The 18,272-nt window shown below is 40.2% G+C and overlaps 1 protein-coding gene across 2 annotated transcripts in view; it reads right to left on the reverse strand.

Moving 5' to 3' along the window:
- Positions 1-17,426, reverse strand: part of GPR63 (G protein-coupled receptor 63) — a 67,578-nt gene extending 50,152 nt beyond the window's left edge. The window contains exon 1 of one of the 2 annotated variants that reach the window (XM_055259199.2): positions 17,158-17,426. The gene's annotated coding sequence lies outside the window, so the exon portion shown is untranslated. Of the gene's footprint in view, positions 1-16,176; positions 16,875-17,157 lie in introns of those variants that run through there. The other variant, XM_055259209.2, reaches the window with a different exon arrangement.
- Positions 17,427-18,272: the final 846 nt, after the last annotated feature.

An 18,272-nucleotide genomic window follows, 5' to 3' on the forward strand; every position in this document is an offset into this window, starting at 1 on the left:
TTTGAGATGGAGTCTTGCTGTGTCCCCCAGGTTGGAGTGCAGTGGCGCGATCTCGACTCACTGCAAGCTCCGCCTCCTGGGTTCACACCATTCTCCTGCCTCAGCCTCCCGAGTAGCTGGGACTACAGGCGCCCGCCACCACGCCCAGCTAATTTTTTGTATTTTTAGTAGAAACGGGTTTCACCATGTTAGCCAAGATGGTCTCGATCTCCTGACCTTGTGATCCGCCCGTCTCGGCCTCCAAAGTGCTGGGATTACAGGCGTGAGCCACCGCGCCCGGCCCACAAGGTACATTTTAAGAAATAAAGCATCATCAAACAGAAATCTGATTTAAAATGTGCCGAAGTCAGTACACCACCCAAACTAGTAGGCAACAGCAAATATATTTCCCCTCTGGAGGAACTCACCTTCATCACAGGCCTGAAATAATTACCACAAAGTTCCAAGGCAAGTGAACACAGTCTAAAAAAAAAAAAAAAAAACAAAACACAAAAACCTCAAAATAAAGCAACATGAGTGATTTAGAGCAAGGGGAAAAAAAGACAAACTCACAAAAGACTTCAGTTATAAAAATTATTAGACAAAGAACATAAATGGCTCACGCTTGTAATCCCAGCACTTTGGGAGGCCGAGGCGGGCGGATCACAAGGTCAGGAGATCGAGACCACGGTGAAACCCCGTCTCTACTAAAAATACAAAAAATTAGCCGGGCGTGGTGGCGGGCGCCTGTAGTCCCAGCTACTCGGAGAGGCTGAGGCAGGAGAATGGTGTGAACCCGGGAGGCGGAGCTTGCAGTGAGCCAAGATCGCGCCACTGCACTCCAGGCTGGGCGACAGAGCGAGACTCCGTCTCAAAAAAAAAAATAAATAAATAAATAAAAAAAATAAAAATAATAAATGGGTAGAATTATGACCAGAAGACAAGCAGATTTGAAAATCAAGTTCTATATATGAAAAATATAACTGATATTAAAAACTAAATCAACAAAGTGGCATATTAGACATAGTTGAAGTGAATAAACTGCAAGTTAGAACAGAAGAAATTTTTCCAAATACAATCAAGCAAAAACAATGAAAGATAAGAGATAAAAGAGATGAACTAAGGAAGAAAAATATAGAAAGTCTACCAGACATGGAATTAGAGTTCCAGAAGATCATAAAATTAATGAGAAAATATTCAAAAGGATTGTAAATAGAAGTTTCCAGAATTCCTGAAAAATGCTAGTCCTCAATGTAGCCTATCTAATGTCAAATAAGAGATGTTAAAATTCATACCCAAAAACAACAGATCAAAAATTCAGAGGGGGTGGAGCCAAGATGGCCGAATAGGAACAGCTCCGGTCTCCAGCTCCCAGCCCCAGCGACACAGAAGACTGGTGATTTCTGCATTTCTGCTTGAGGTACCGGTTTCATCTCACTAGGGAGTGCCAAACAGTGGGTGCAGGACAGTCGGTGAAGCGCACTGTGCGCGAGCCGAAGCAGGGCGAGGCATTGCCTCACTGGGGAAGCGCAAGGGGTCAGGGAGTTCCCTTTCCTAGTCAAAGAAAGGGGAAACAGACGGCACCTGGAATATCGGGTCAGTCCCATCCTAATACTGCGCTTTTCCAACCGGCCTGGAAAACGGCACACTAGGAGATTGTGTCCCGCACCTGGCTCGGAGGGTCCTATGCCCACGGAGTCTCCCTGATTGCTAGCACAGCAGTCTGAGATCAAGCTGCAAGGCAGCAGCGAGGCTGGGGGAGGGGCGCCTGCCATTGCCCAGGCTTGCTTAGGTAAACAAAGCAGCCAGGAAGCTCGAGCTGGGTGGAGCCCACCACAGCTCAAGGAGGCCTGCCTGCCTCTGTAGGCTCCACCTCTGGGGGCAGGGCACAGACAAACAAAAACTCAGCAAGAACCTCCACAGACTTAAATGTCCCTGTCTGACTGACAGCTTTGAAGAGAGTAGTGGTTCTCCCAGCACCCAGCTGGAGATCTGAGAACAGACAGACTGCCTCCTAAAGTGGGTCCCTCACCCCTGAGCAGCCTAACTGGGATGCACCCCCCCAGTAGGGACAGACTGACACCTCATTCAACCAGGTACTCCTCTGAGACAAAACTTTCAGAGGAACTATCAGACAGCTGAATTTGTGGTCTCACGAAAATCCGCTGTTCTGCAGCCACCGCTGCTGACACCCAGCCAAACAGGGTCTGGAGTGGACCTCTAGTAAACTCCAACAGACCTGCAGCTGAGGGTCCTGTCTGGTAGAAGGAAAACTAACAAACAGAAAGGACATCCACACCAAAAACCCATCTGTACATCACCATCATCAAAGACCAAAAGTAGATAAAACCACAAAGATGGGGAAAAAACAGGGCAAAAAAACTGGAAACTCTAAAAAACAGAGCACCTCTCCTCCTCCAAAGGAACGCAGTTCCTCACCAGCAATGGAACAAAGCTGGATGGAGGATGACTTTGATGAGTTGAGAGAAGAAGGCTTCAGACGATCAAACTACTCTGAGCTACGAGAAGAAATTCAAAACAATAGCAAAGAAGTTAAAAACTTTGAAAAAAAATTAGAAGAATGGATAACTAGAATAATCAATGGAGAGAAGGGCTTAAAGGAGCTGATGGAGCTGAAAGCCAAGTTTTGAGAACTATGCGAAGATTGCAGAAGCCTCAGTAGCAGATGCGATCAACTGGAAGAAAGGGTGTCGCTGATGGAAGATGAAATGAATGAAATGAAGCGAGAAGGGAAGTTTAGAGAAAAAAGAATAAAAAGAAATGAACAAAGCCTCCAAGAAATTTTCGACTATGTGAAAAGACCAAACCTACGTCTGATTGGTGTACCTGAAAATGATGGGGAGAATGGAACCAAGTTGGAAAACACTCTACAAGATAATATCCAGGAGAACTTCCCCAATCTAGCAAGGCAGGCCAGCATTCAGATTCAGGAAATACAGAGAACGCCACAAAGATACTCCTCGAGAAGGGCAACTCCAAGACACATAATTGTCAGATTCACCAAAGTTGAAATGAAGGAAAAAATGTTAAGGGCAGCCAGAGAGAAAGGTCGGGTTACCCACAAAGGGAAGCCCATCAGACTAACAGCTGATCTCTCAGCAGAAACTCTACAAGCCAGAAGAGAGTGGGGGCCGATATTCAACATTCTTAAAGAAAAGAATTTTCAACCCAGAATTTCCTATCCCGCCAAACTAAGCTTCATAAGTGAAGGAGAAATAAAATACTTTACAGACAAGCAAACGCTGAGTGATTTTGTCACCACCAGGCCTGCCCTAAAAGAGCTCCTGAAGGAAGCACTAAACATGGAAAGGAACAACCGGTACCAGCCACTGCAAAAACATGCCAAATTGTAAAGACCATCAAGGCTAGGAAGACACTATAGCAACTAACGAGCAAAATAACCAACTAACATCATAATGACAGGATCAGATTCACACATAACAATATTAACGTTAAATGTTAATGGGCAAAATGCTCCAATCAAAAGACACAGACTGGCAAACTGGATAAGGAGTCAGGACCCATCAGTGTGCTGTATTCAGGAAACCCATCTCACGTGCAGAGACACACATAGACTCAAAATAAAGGGATGGAGGAAGATCTATCAAGCAACTGGAAAACAAAAAAAGGCAGGGGTTGCAATCCTAGTCTCTGATAAAATAGACTTTAAACCAACAAAGATCAAAAGAGACAAAGAAGGCCATTACATAATGGTAAAGGGATCAATTCAACAAGAAGAGCTAACTATCCTAAATATATATGCACCCAACACAGGAGCACCCAGATTCATAAAGCAAGTCCTCACTGACCTACAAAGGGACTTAAACTCCCACACAATAATAATGGGAGATTTTAACACCCCACTGTCAGCATTAGACAGATCAACAAGACAGAAAGTTAACAAGGATATCCAGGAATTGAACTCAGCTCTACATAAAGTGCACCTAATAGACATCTACAGAACTCTCCACCCCAAGTCAACAGAATATACATTTTTTTCAGCACCACACCACACCTATTCCAAAATTGACCACATAGTTGGAAGTAAAGCTCTCCTCAGCAAATGTAAAAGAACAGAAATTATAACAAACTGTCTCTCAGACCACAGTGCAATCAAACTAGAACTCAGGATTAAGAAACTCACTCAAAACTGCTCAACTACATGGAAACTGAACAACCTGCTCCTGAATGACTATTGGGTACATAATGAAATGAAGGCAGAAATAAAGATGTTCTTTGAAACCAACGAGAACAAAGACACAACATACCAGAATCTCTGGGACACATTCAAAGCAGTGTGTAGAGGGAAACTTATAGCACTAAATGCCCACAAGAGAAAGCAGGAAAGATCCAAAATTGACACCCTAACATCACAATTAAAAGAACTAGAAAAGCAAGAGCAAACACATTCAAAAGCTAGCAGAAGGCTAGAAATAACTAAAATCAGAGCAGAACTGAAGGAAATAGAGACACAAAAAACCCTTCAAAAAATTAATGAATCCAGGAGCTGGTTTTTTGAAAAGATCAACAAAATTGATGGACCGCTAGCAAGACTAATAAAGAAGAAAAGAGAGAAGAATCAAATAGATGCAATAAAAAACGAAAAAGGGGATATCACCACCGATCCCACAGAAATACAATCTACCATCAGAGAATACTACAAACACCTCTATGCAAATAAACTAGAAAATCTAGAAGAAATGGATAAATTCCTCGACAAATACACCCTCCCAAGACTAAACCAGGAAGAAGTTGAATCTCTGAATAGACCAATAACAGGTTCTGAAATTGTGGCAATAATCAATAGCTTACCAACCAAAAAGAGTCCAGGACCTGATGGATTCACAGCCAAATTCTACCAGAGGTACAAGGAGGAACTGGTACCATTCCTTCTGAAACTATTCCAATCGATAGAAAAAGAGGGAATTCTCCCTAACACATTTTATGAAGCCAGCATCGTCCTGATACCGAAGCCTGGCAGAGACATAACCAAAAAAGAGAATTTCAGACCAATATCCTTGATGAACATTGATGCAAAAATCCTCAATAAAATACTGGCAAACCGAATCCAGCAGCATATCAAAAAGCTTATCCACCATGATCAAGTGGGCTTCATCCCTGGGATGCAAGGCTGGTTCAACATACGCAAATCAATAAATGTAATCCAGCATATAAACAGAACCAAAGACAAAAACCACATGATTATCTCAATAGATGCAGAAAAGGCCTTTGACAAAATTCAACAACCCTTCATGCTAAAAACTCTCAATAAATTAGGTATTGATGGGATGTATCTCAAAATGATAAAAGCTATCTACGACAAACCCATAGCCAATATCATACTGAATGGGCAAAAACTGGAAGCATTCCCTCTGAAAACTGGCACAAGACAGGGATGCCCTCTCTCACCGCTCCTATTCAACATAGTGCTGGAAGTTCTGGCCAGAGCAATCAGGCAGGAGAAGGAAATAAAAGGTATTCAATTAGGAAAAGAGGAAGTCAAATTGTCCCTGCTTGCAGATGACGTGATTGTATATCTAGAAAACCCCATTGTCTCAGCCCAAAATCTCCTTAAGTTGATTAGCAACTTCAGCAAAGTCTCAGGATGCAAAATTAATGTACAAAAATCACAAGCATTCTTGTACACCAATCACAGACAAACAGAGAGCCAAATCATGAGTGAACTCCCATTCACAATTGCTTCAAAGAGAATAAAATACCTAGGAATCCAACTTACAAGGGATGTGAAGGACCTCTTCAAGGAGAACTACAAACCACTGCTCAATGAAATAAAAGAGGATACAAACAAATGGAAGAACATTCCATTCTCATGGGTTGGAAGAATCAATATCGTGAAAATGGCCATACTGCCCAAGGTAATTTATAGATTCAATGCCATCCCCATCAAGCTACCAATGACTTTCTTCACAGAATTGGAAAAAACTACTTTAAAGTTCATATGGAACCAAAAAAGAGCCCACATCGCCAAGTCAATCCTAAGCCAAAAGAACAAAGCTGGAGGCATCACGCTACCTGACTTTAAACTATACTACAAAGCTACAGTAACCAAAACAGCATGGTACTGGTACCACAACAGAGACATAGATCAATGGAACAGAACAGAGCCCTCAGAAATGATGCCGCATAGCTACAACTATCTGATCTTTGACAAACCTGACAAAAACAAGAAATGGGGAAAGGATTCCCTATTTAATAAATGGTGCTGGGAAAACTGGCTAGCCATATGTAGAAAGCTGCAACTGGATCCCTTCCTTACACCTTATACAAAAATTAATTCAAGATGGATTAAAGACTTACATGTTAGACCTAAAACCATTAAAATCCTACAAGAAAACTTAGGCAATACCATTCAGGACATAGGCGTGGGCAAGGACTTCATGTCTAAAACACCAAAAGCAATGGCAACAAAAGCCAAAATCGACAAATGGGATCTCATTAAACTAAAGAGCTTCTGCACAGCAAAAGCAACTATTATCAGAGTGAACAGGCAACCTACAGAATGGGAGAAAATTTTTGCAACCTACTCATCTGACAAAGGGCTAATATCCAGAATCTACAATGAACTCAAACAAATTTATAAGAAAAAAACAAACAACCCCATCAAAAAGTGGGCAGAGGACATGAACAGACACTTCTCAAAAGAAGACATTTATGCAGCCAAAAAACACATGAAGAAATGCTCATCATCACTGGCCATCAGAGAAATGCAAATCAAAACCACAGTGAGATACCATCTCACACCAGTTAGAATGGCCATCATTAAAAAAGCAGGAAACAACAGGTGCTGGAGAGGATGTGGAGAAATAAGAACACTTTTACACTGTTGGTGGGACTGTAAACTAGTTCAACCATTGTGGAAGTCAGTGTGGCGATTCCTCAGGGATCTCGAACTAGAAATACCATTTGACCCAGCCATCCCATTACTGGGTATATACCCAAAGGACTATAAATCATGCTGCTATAAAGACACATGCACACGTATGTTTATTGCGGCACTATTCACAATAGCAAAGAGTTGGAACCAACCCAAATGTCCAACAACAACAGACTGGATTAAGAAAATGTGGCACATATACACCATGGAATACTATGCAGCCATAAAAAATGATGAGTTCATGTCCTTTGTAGGGACATGGATGAAACTGGAAAACATCATTCTCAGTAAACTAGCGCAAGGACAAAAAACCAAACACCGCATGTTCTCACTCATAGGTGGGAATTGCACAATGAGAACTCATGGACACAGGAAGGAGAACATCACACTCCGGGGACTGTTGCGGGGTGGGGGCAGGGGGGAGGGACAGCATTAGGAGATACACCTAATGCTAAATGACGAGTTAATGGGTGCAGGAAACCAACATGGCACATGGATACATATGTAACAAACCTGCACATTGTGCACATGTACCCTAAAACCCTAAAGTATAATAATAAAAAAAAAAATTATTTGCTTTATTTAAAAAAAAAAAGAAAAAAAAATTCAGAATAAACAGAGATAATATCTTTAAGGAGAAAGAGAGTATCTTCAAAAGATCTTAGAAGGAACCAGAGTTTGGAAAGATAGATTCCCTGACAAAGAAAAAAATCAGCTTGACTGCTTAATTCTCAATGATAATAATAAAATTCAGAAGACAATGAAATGATATTTTTTGATACTTCTTTTCAGCAAATTAAATTAAAAGGATTGTCACAAACAAAAATCTCTCTCTCTTTCTCCCTCTCCTTCTCTCTTTCACACATACACACACTCACTCAGTAAAGGAAAATTAAAGGATGTATGTCAGGCAAAAGAGAAATGATCCCAGATAGAAGGTCTGATAGACAAGAAGAAACTGGGTGGAAAGATATTAATGAATAAAGGACTAAATATAACAGACACTGTATAAAGCAATAAAAGTAATTTCTAACTTGAGAGAGAAAAAACAGGCTAGAACTAAAATACTCAACAACAATGACATGCAAGTTGGAGGAAGGTATCATAAGAGTTAAACAATTCCTAAGAAATAAAATGCCACAGACTGGGTGGCTTGAACAGAAATTTATTTTCTCACAGTTCTGGGGGCTAGATGTCCAAGATCAAGGTACTATCGGGATGCGTTTCTGGTGAGGCCTCTCTTCCTGGTTTGTAGACATGTATGATCTTACATGGCCTTCCTTCTGTGTATGCAGAGGGAGAGAGAGATCTCTGTATTTCCAGAGAGATCTTATTGGATCAGGGCCCTACCCTTATAATCTCATTTAATCTTTATTACCTCCTTATAGGACCTATCTCCAAATATAGTCATATTGGGGATTAGGGCGTCAGCACATGAATTTTGGGGGATACAATTCAATTCCGTAATAGAAGGCAAAGATATTAACTGTAGACTAGATAAAGATGAGTATATATTAAAATTGTCTGGGTAACCACTAAAATAATAGATGTAGAACTTACAGCTAATCTCCTGACCCCCCAAATAAAAATAGTTAAAAAAAAAAAAAAGGTGGGGGCAGAGGGTCAGTCTATCCAAAAGAAAGCAAGAAAGGAAAGAAGACAAAGAAAAAGCAGAATAGAAAATACATAATAACATGATAAATAAATCCAAGTCAGTCTTCATTCTAAATATAAAGACACTAAACTCTCCAGTTAAAAGCAAAGATCCAGCTATATGCTATTTACAAGAGACACATCTAAAATCATAAGGATATAGATCCAACTTTAAAGCCAACAAGTAGGGAAAGGTGTGTCAAGCCCATCATAATCTATAAGTGACCCTTTATTGTTGTATTACTATCAAAGAAAAAGAGACTTTAATTCAAACAATACTATTAGAGATACAGAAGGTATGATATATGACAAAAGGGTTAATTTCCTACAAAAATATTTAAAAATCTAAACTTGTATGCATCTAATAATAAACCTCAAAAACATATAAAGTAAAAGGTGAATTAACCAGATGAAAATAAATCCATAATTATAATCTCTCAGTAATTAAATGATCAAGTAGATAAAAACATCAAGAAGGATAAAGGTTTAAATAGCACATTTAAAATTTTCATCTTATAGAGATACACATGAAACTGCATCCAGAAACTAGAGAATACACATCGTTTTAAAGCTACACATGGAACACTTATTTGTAGAGAACACCTTCCGTTGCCCATGGAGCCAACCTTAACAAGCATCAAAGAACTGGTAAGATACAGACCACATCCTCTGACCATGTCACAAATAGTTTAGAGATCACCTACAACCACAACAAAATACACTTAGAAATTAGGAAACATGACTCTCATTAACTCATGGATCAAAGAAATCATAGAAAATACTTAGGACAGGCATGGTGGCTGATGCCTGGAATCCCCACACTTTGAGAAGCTAAAATGGGAAGACGGCTTGAGCCCATGAGTTCAAGACCAGCCTGGAAAACGTTGCAAGACTTCATCTCTACGAAAAATAAAAATAAAAAAAATTAGACAGGCATAGTGGCATGCACCTGTAGTCCCAGTTATTCAGGGGGCTGAGGTGAGGGGATCGTTTAAGCCCAGGAGGTCAAGGCTACAGTGGGCCATGATCACACCACTGCATTCCAGCCTGGACAAAAGAATGAGAACCTGTCTTAAAAACAAAGAAAATACTTAGAACTGTATGAAAACAAAAAATTCGATAAGCAGCTAAAGTGATGATTCAAGTGACATTTATACTCTGAATAAAGCAAGACTCACAACTGAGCTAAGCACTCAACCTAAAAAATTAGAATAAAGGCAGGAATAAACCTAAAAACATTGAAAAAAAGTAAAAATGAACATGTTAGAAACAAATATATAAATATTTTCAAAGAAGCAACTTTTGGCTTTGCTGATCATCTCTACTATATATTATATATCATATACAATAAATTAACAAACAAATTACAGCTTTAAACAACACTGATTAATCTAAAAAATATAACAGTGAGTAAATGAAGCAAGCATAAAAGTATAAATATTTACAGTAGTGAAATTCCCTTTATGTAATAAAAGGCCAAAAACAACCACACAAAGAAGGTTGATAAAGCAAGAGTTGCCTCCATGTGAGGAATGAGTAGACAGAGGAATTCTAGGTGTATTTCTTAACTTTAGTAGTAAGTCCATGAGTATTCAATTTTTTAAACTTAAAGGTATGTTTTATGCAATTTTAAATGTACAATGTACATTACAATAAACATTCTTTAAAAATAACACGGCAAAATCAGTTTCTAAAGGATATTCTGAACTTTCCTATAAACAGTGAACATCCACAAGACCTCATGAAAAAAAATTTACCTGTTTAACCTATCCATGCCTGTTACATTCCACACTGAAAATATAGTTCCTGTTATTTGAGATAGTAAAAAGGAAAATGATACTTACCTAAACAAAAAACGTATTTAGCACTTATCCAAGTGCTAAAACAGAGGTAAGTACCAGGTATTAAGGGAGCAGATAACCTAAGCCTGACTTAGAGAAAGGAGGAAAGGAAACTATTCCACAGTGAAGAAAACAATGTCTGGAAAACAGTAACTGTCCCAGAAAGCATGTTTGGGAGTACGTGTGTGTTTACCTTCTACATCCAGAACCAAATTCTAAAAATGAAAAATGCAAACATAACTGCATTCACTTGGAACACGTTTAATAGCTAAAGATAATTTTAGTTTCAAAAATAAAAGACATCAGTGTTTAAGTTTCTACCTTTTCCTGACTTTTGCTCATTTTATAGCTCTAGTTTTGTTACTAGAAGTGACCACATGCTTCTGTAGTAGCCAGAGTGACACTCAACTGATTTCAAAAGGTAATTTCTGCCAAAGATGAAGTTTCGTATTATTGACAGAAAGGAAGAAAGATACAAATATATAGATAAAATATAGATGTAAACAAACACATGCGCATACACATACACACATAGCTCAAGGCTAAATTTTGTAAATTTAAACCTTCCAAATTTATTTTAAATGTTAAGAGTCCAGGAGTTGGCAGCAAAGTGCAGAAAACAGAATATTTTTACATCTTAGAGATGACTATACAGGAAATGACATTCATTCACTCTGTTATTCCACAATTATGTATCAACATGTGTGGGCAAGAGGGCAGATGGCAATACACTAAACTGAAATTGAAAAAGGGACAGCATTCTCATGACACACTCAACTACTCTACCTGTTTAGCTGGAGGTAACATTTACAGTTATAACTGAGCACTCATGAATGGTTTTGGATTGAGGCTAAAATCTCTATAAAATACTAGGGTTATTTCATTTGGAAAAAGCACTAGACAATCAGGTCTGGGTTCAAACCCTATCTGACTTGACTCTTTCATATTACACTTACCAAAAAAAAAAAAAAAAAAAAACTGTAGAAGATAAACAGGGAAGACAATGATTAGCTCTACAGATTTTATATTGGGAATAATAAAGTGCCTTGAGTGCAATGAAAAATATCAATGCCCTTTTATTCCTCCCCAAAAATTCTATGTCTAGGGATTTACCCAAAGGGAATAACCATAGATACGTATAAAAATTGAGCTATAGCCAGGCACAGTGGTTCACACCTGTAATCCCAGCACTTTGGGAGGCTGAGGCAGGCAGATCACTAGAGGTCAGGAGTTCAAGACCAGCCTAACCAACATGGTGAAACCCCCATCTCTACAAAAAATACAAAAATTAGCCAGGCACAGTGGTGGGCACCAGTAATCCCAGCTACCCAGGAGGCTGAAGCATGAGAATCGCTTGAACCCGGGAGGCGGAGGTTGCTGTGAGCCGAGATTGCGCCACTGCATTCCAGCCTGGGCAACACGGTGAGACTCTGTCACAAAAAAAAATAAAAAATAAATAAATAAAAATTATTTTTAAAAATTGCACTGTAAGTCATTATTGTACAGCTGAAAAAAAATTATATCCGCAATAAATTATGATACATCCATAGAATAATATTATTCAGAATTCAAAATGTTACAGATCATTCCATGACAAGGGAAGTGGTTCATCTTTACGTGAAATTACAAAGCTATATATATACACTAAGGGCCATTTTTAGAAATTAAAATATCATAGCATTTTTCTATATGTATATAAAAATAGATACCAAAATGCTAATAAGTTATATCTGGGTATAATTCTTCTTTTCTTTTCTTTTTGCTTGTCTGGATTTTCTAAATTTTCTTTTCCTTCTTTTTCTTTTTGAAGACAGGGTCTTTCTCTGTGGTCCTGGCCAGAGTGCAATGGTATGATCATGGCTCACTGCAGCCTCAACCTCCAAAACTCAAGTGATCCTCCCACTTCAGCTTTGCAAGTAGCTGGGACCACAACCACGTGCCACCATACCTGGCTAACTTTTTTTTTTTTTTTTTACTTTTTGGAGAGACAGGGTCTCCTCACATTTCCCAGGCTGGTCTCCAATTCCTGGGATCAAAGAATCCTCCCGCCTCAGCCTCCCAAAGTTGTGAGATTACAGGCATGAGTGGCCATGCCTGGCCCCTAAATTTCCTATAATGAACCAGAAAAACTTCTAAAGTAAGAAAAAAATCTATTATATCATGAGGGTGGAGGGTAGGAGGAGGGACAGGATCAGAAAAATAACTAATGGGTACAAGGCTTAATACTTGGGTGATGAAATAATCTGTACAACAAAGCCCCTCAGCACAATTTACCTATGTAACAAACGTGCACTCATATACCTGAACTTAAGTAAAAGTTTTAAAAAAAAACAGATTTGAAACCTTGAAATAGTAACTATACATGAACTATAGAAACAAAAATGAGAAGTTCCCAATATCACCAAACCTGTAAGTGGCTGCAAATTTATCCAATTTATAGAAAATGGAGAAACCTGATACTCAACTTATACTCAAAACCCCTATCATTCAAGAAATGAATGATGCAAAAGAAGGAAAAACATCTGAACAAGTGCTGAGTGGGAACAAGCTGAGAGAACAGACTTTCTGCTAGTGATAGTGTGAAACTTTAGAAGGTATCATGGTTTATGCAGGGTTAATCAAAATGGAGTAGGAAGACCATGTGCTTCAAATACAGGGGAAATGGAGTAAGTTAAAATGATGAAAAGAATGGATCTTATTACAAAAACACACTTACCTGAACATTTTTCCCCCTTGAAGACAATGGATGTTATGCCTACATCCCAACTCCCTTTGTATCCACATCCCCCCAGGATCAACTTAGAGCAAAAAATCCTGCACCAGACAGCCTCAGCCAAATACCATACCAAACGCATCGGATAGATTTAATTGATTCTTAAATAATTTTCAGTTGAAACTCTTACTCTGATCTAAACTTCAGGCTTCTTTAAATGCCTACAAATGTTCTCTCTCTAAAGTTACCTATGCATTTGTTTTTGTTTTGTTTTATATTGTATAAAGTAGGAAGATGTAAAGATGCCTCACTTTAGGAGAAAGGTAACAGCTAGAATACAGAATCATGTCCCTTCTGCACCAGCCTCCCCAAGGCAGATCCTTAGAAGTTTCCACAGAAAAGAATTTGCCTAAAATATTTTTCAAATGCTTTAATAACATAGACTGAGCTAAGTCAATTGAGAGAAAGAAGTTAACCAAGAAGCTTTGCTCAAAAACCCTAAAAGGTATGTAAAGCTTATAACTATAATAACACATAAAGGTTTAAATTGAAAATGATGTAAGAATTTGAAAATGATCTAAGAATCAATTAATATATATGCCAGGTGATTGGTACAGTATCTGGCTGGGGGTGTTTTTAATCTAAATTGTATCTGGGAAGATGTAATTCTTTAGCATATCACTCAAAGGAAATGCTGATAATAATAACCCTATTATTAATTTCAATAGATGACCACTAGATTGCCCCCATACCTGCAAATATACCATCTATTCCCCAAGACCCGAGAGCTGTGTTAAAATTCAACTTTTCTAACTCTTCATTATGTTTGTAACGAACATGAATGAGCTTTCCTGTGCAGTAAGCTAGAGTTTCATGCTTGAGTTTTCTGAATCTTCTGTCATACAAACAGAAGTGGATACAAATCTTGTCCATATTTACTGGTGCAGAGGCTAGAATGCATTTTATCCTATGTGTCAAACTCAAAGCCTGAAACAGCTTGCTGTCAGCTTCAGAAACCATTTTTACAAGCATGGCATACCACCTCAAGCCAACCAAATCCTAAAGCATGTTGGGCTGCCCACACTTCAAATCATTTGGAATGTTCTCATGTTTTGTGGTTGCAAAAGTACCAATTTTGTGGATCATCTGGTTCAAATTAAGGGCACATCTAACCTTAAACAGAAAATTCCCAGGAAATTGAAACTATAATTGACCAGGATCACATCAGCTCTTACGATCTATGATCTCAGGCTGGTAGTCAAACATCTCAAATGTTATGTTTTGAAAGTTGAAGAAATGCAGCATAAACTCTGTGAAACTCATTAATGTGTTTTCAAGGAAACACTAAGAACTCATCCTAAATACACATGTCATAGTTGCAAAAAAAGGAAAAAGTGCCACCTGCAACAAAGTAAAGGTGATTTGCAGCAAATATAAACACATTTCTGGTCAACAGCTAGCAAATAAAAGAAAAAAAACCGCCTAACAGATTACTTCATTTCATTTCTAATTTTCATACATAAGCTGAAATATAGCAGCTTCAGCTGTGAAACGTGGTAACAAATATAACAAAGGTGAATGAAATAGTTTTGCTTGTAGTAACTGGAGCACTGTATTTATACATATTGTTTTTCCAAGCATTAATGGGTCCCTCTCTCAAATCAAGTGCTTAAGACATCATTTCACAAACTGGAGTACCAGAACTTCCCCAAGGTTTGCCTCTCATGCCTTTGAGGTCTACTCTCTAAATCCCAGACCTATGAAGAATGTCCTAAAGGTTATTTTTGAAGTATTAAAAGAAGAAAACACTATACTGACAAACTAAATTTTACCTAGAATTTGCCTATTGAAGCTTAAGAAATGCCTGGTTCAATTATCCATTGGTGGGGTAATTCAATCCATTTGAATAGATAAATGTGGTTAGGATATGGCTCCCTGATCCAAGCCTTGTTAAGAGTTCGAGAACATACTGAAAACCAGTGCTTTTTAACTTAACTGATATTGACTAAAATGCTGAAAAGATAACAAGCCCTAGCAATAACTATTTTTAGCTGATCTTTCAGACCTAGTGTTCTTGGTGCACATGTATTATTAGGTCCCTAAATGGTTTTCATGTTTTTTATATATACAATAGCATATCTAGATATGGTATATATAGTTATACTATATATAGTATGGATACATAAATATTGATATATGTGTGATATGGATATATACATATATAAATCCACATGTGTGTATCATTTTCAAAATACTCATTCACAAAACAATCATCCCAAATTAAATAAACCATATATAAAATCTCAAGGTGCTCAAATAACTCTAGGAACTAAGTCACATCCACTTAGGAACACTAAATTCTTACTTTCTTGCTTGTAGTCCAGCAAACTTAAGGTAAAATAGTAACTACATAGGGGTTTTAGTTATGTTTATTTTTCCTAAGCAAATTTTTCTCCAAGAATGTTCAGTTTGCTGAAATTTTCAGAAAATGCTTGAGATGACAGGTTCTTTTTTTCAGTTTCGGTACTGGTATATTTTACAGCAAAGTGACAAAACTGTACTTAGAGATGAAAATCTATATCCCAAACAAAATTTTACAGTATTACTGGTTATTCTGGGATGATTTTCTTCGAAAACTTCCCATTACAAACAATATGTTTCCTACCCTATCCCCTGTCTGCCTTGGTAATATACTTTTCACACACAAAATTGTATGTAACGCATATACCAGAAATACGTCAAGACACTCTTTTATTTAAATAAGCTCCCACATTCTGTTTTTATTGTTCAAAATGATCTGAATGCTCATAATTGATGTAATCAATTATGTCACTAAAATTTTGGCTATGCAACATTTTACAAAATATAGAGACTTTTCATCAGCACCTTCGATTTGTAGTTGGCAATGTGAGTGAATAAGGCAAACAGGAATAGAGATGTGGCAGAGAATCTAGGGGTGTGAGAAAATGGGGCTTCCTTTACCCATAGGACACGTGGAAAAAAAAAACTTATCCACGTCTGCAATAAATGTACTTTCATGTTAGGTTTCATTAAATGAAACACGTATTACATACCTCATCCATGGATTAGAATGTCTGAAGCAGTATCAGCTTATGCAAGAACCATGAGGTTTTTATCCATGATTCTTAGAAACACTACTCCTAGAACTGTTTGAAGGCTTCTTAATCTAAGACATAATGAAAAACAAGCTCACCCAATAAACAAAGAGAAATCCTATTTTAAAAACATATGGTTTAAACTCCATCCTACCTCACTAAAACCTGCATGCTACTACAGGGATGCCTGTATTCCCTAAGTGTCGAGACAGTCTCATCAGACTAAACGATCTCTTTGAAAATTTGGGCAAGCCCTGGGGGAAATTTTCATAAAGATATGTTGTTGGGTTTTTTTTTAAGCACTCTGAGCCTCCACGATATATTTTATTATTAAAAAGAAGAATGTTTCCGAAAAGGGGCAGAGGAGAGAAGACTGAAATCAGGGCGACGTTGAAAACCGGCCAAGAATGAAACACACACAGCGCCGCAGGCTGAACCACATGGAAGAGGGAACCTCTCCTAACTGTTGGAGCGCGAAGGGACCTTTCGCTCTCGCAAACAAGGTAAATTTCAGCCCTCAAGCAGCGAGACCACCGTGTAAAAGTTCAAGTGGAGCCCATCTCCTTCCTCTCACTCCCAGCACTGAATTCTCAACCACAACAGCCCAGCAGGGAAGGAGCCGGCATGGGGTGCCCCTCTGCAGCCGACCGTTTTCCTAGAAGGCCTACCCGCTCAGACGGGCAGGGGAGGGGGGCGGGCGGCCCGGGAGAAACCGAGTCCCCGCCGGGCCCCCACCATGTGGCGCCGGCTAAAATAACTCCAGTCCAGCTGCAAAAATCCTCCCGAAAACCCAAGCTTCTCCGGCACAACTTCGGTCTCTCCAGCCTCATTCCCCCCACGCACTCCGCCAAACCGCTCGCCCTGCCCAGCGCGGCGGATGCAAGCGCTCCCCGCCCCGAGCGGCTACCTGTCCCGCGGGCCGGGGATCCCGAACCTCACCTCAAGCGAAGGGCAGCGCGCCGGCGCCCGCGGAAGAGCCCAGGGAGCATGGCCCCATGTAGTCCCTCCCGGAACTTTCCTGACATAGCACTTCTCTCCTCCGCTGCAGAGAACAACGCTGCCAGGCGTGGGGAGGAAGGAGGACGGTGAGGAGGAGGTGGTGGCGGCGATAGAGGCGGCGGTGGCGGGAGCTGGAGCTGAAAGTGAGGAGCATCGCGGCCGAGCGCCGCCGCCTTGCGAGCCGCCGAGGGGTTCCCGCCCCCAGGGTAACCAACGCTCCCTCTTAAAGGCGCCGGCCCCGGTTTTAGACCGGGAGGTGAGTGGGAGAAGAGGAGAAAGAGGGAGGAGGCAAGTAAAGAGGGAGGAGGCAAATAGAGACGGAGAGATCCCCGGAGACCACGCCCGAGCTGCCCCAGGGCGGATCGCCGGCCCCTTTCGGCCGCTCCCCGCCCTGAACCCCTCTACACTCAGGTCGCGTCGCTCCTCCGCCTGGGCAAAGGCATCGAGGGTACCTCAAGTGCGCCCACCCGGCACTGGGGCAACCCTCGCCGTTGGCCTGCTCCCTGCACCCCGCGGCTGGCTCCCAGACGGTCGCCCCGCCCCTAATCGCTGGCAGTCCTTTTAGGGTCCTGGTTTCCCGCTCCCACGGCCCCCAAAGTGCACCTCCAGTGGCGACTGCCCAGTGGAATTGCGTTCCCCGAGGCTGCTCGCGTTTTTTCTTTGGTTATTCTTCATTTCCAACACAATGATGAGGGTCTCACCCAGGCGCCCCGAAGACTGAAATAACTGAAAGCCAGCTGGGGCCCCTAGACCGACGCTTGAAGGTGTCCCTGATGTGTGGCATGGGAGACTTGCCAGGTATCCTCCTTTACCCGGTGCTCTGTTCTCTTCCAATGGCCAATTGCCAGCTGGCCTCCCCCTGGATTTCTAAAACGATTCACTTTCATCAACAGATGGGCTGTAAAGATGCCAAACAACTCAGGAAGACCCCCCAGAAAAAGTATCACCTTGAGACAGTAGAAAATGCTGCTTTCAGTGACAAGTGATATTTTCAGCTATTATCAACATACGTGATCATTACTGAGGCCACAGCCTCAGGTGGTGATGCCCAGGAG

Source organism: Symphalangus syndactylus, chromosome 2 (assembly GCF_028878055.3).
Source record: "Symphalangus syndactylus isolate Jambi chromosome 2, NHGRI_mSymSyn1-v2.1_pri, whole genome shotgun sequence".
Classification (NCBI taxonomy): Eukaryota; Metazoa; Chordata; class Mammalia; order Primates; family Hylobatidae; genus Symphalangus; species Symphalangus syndactylus.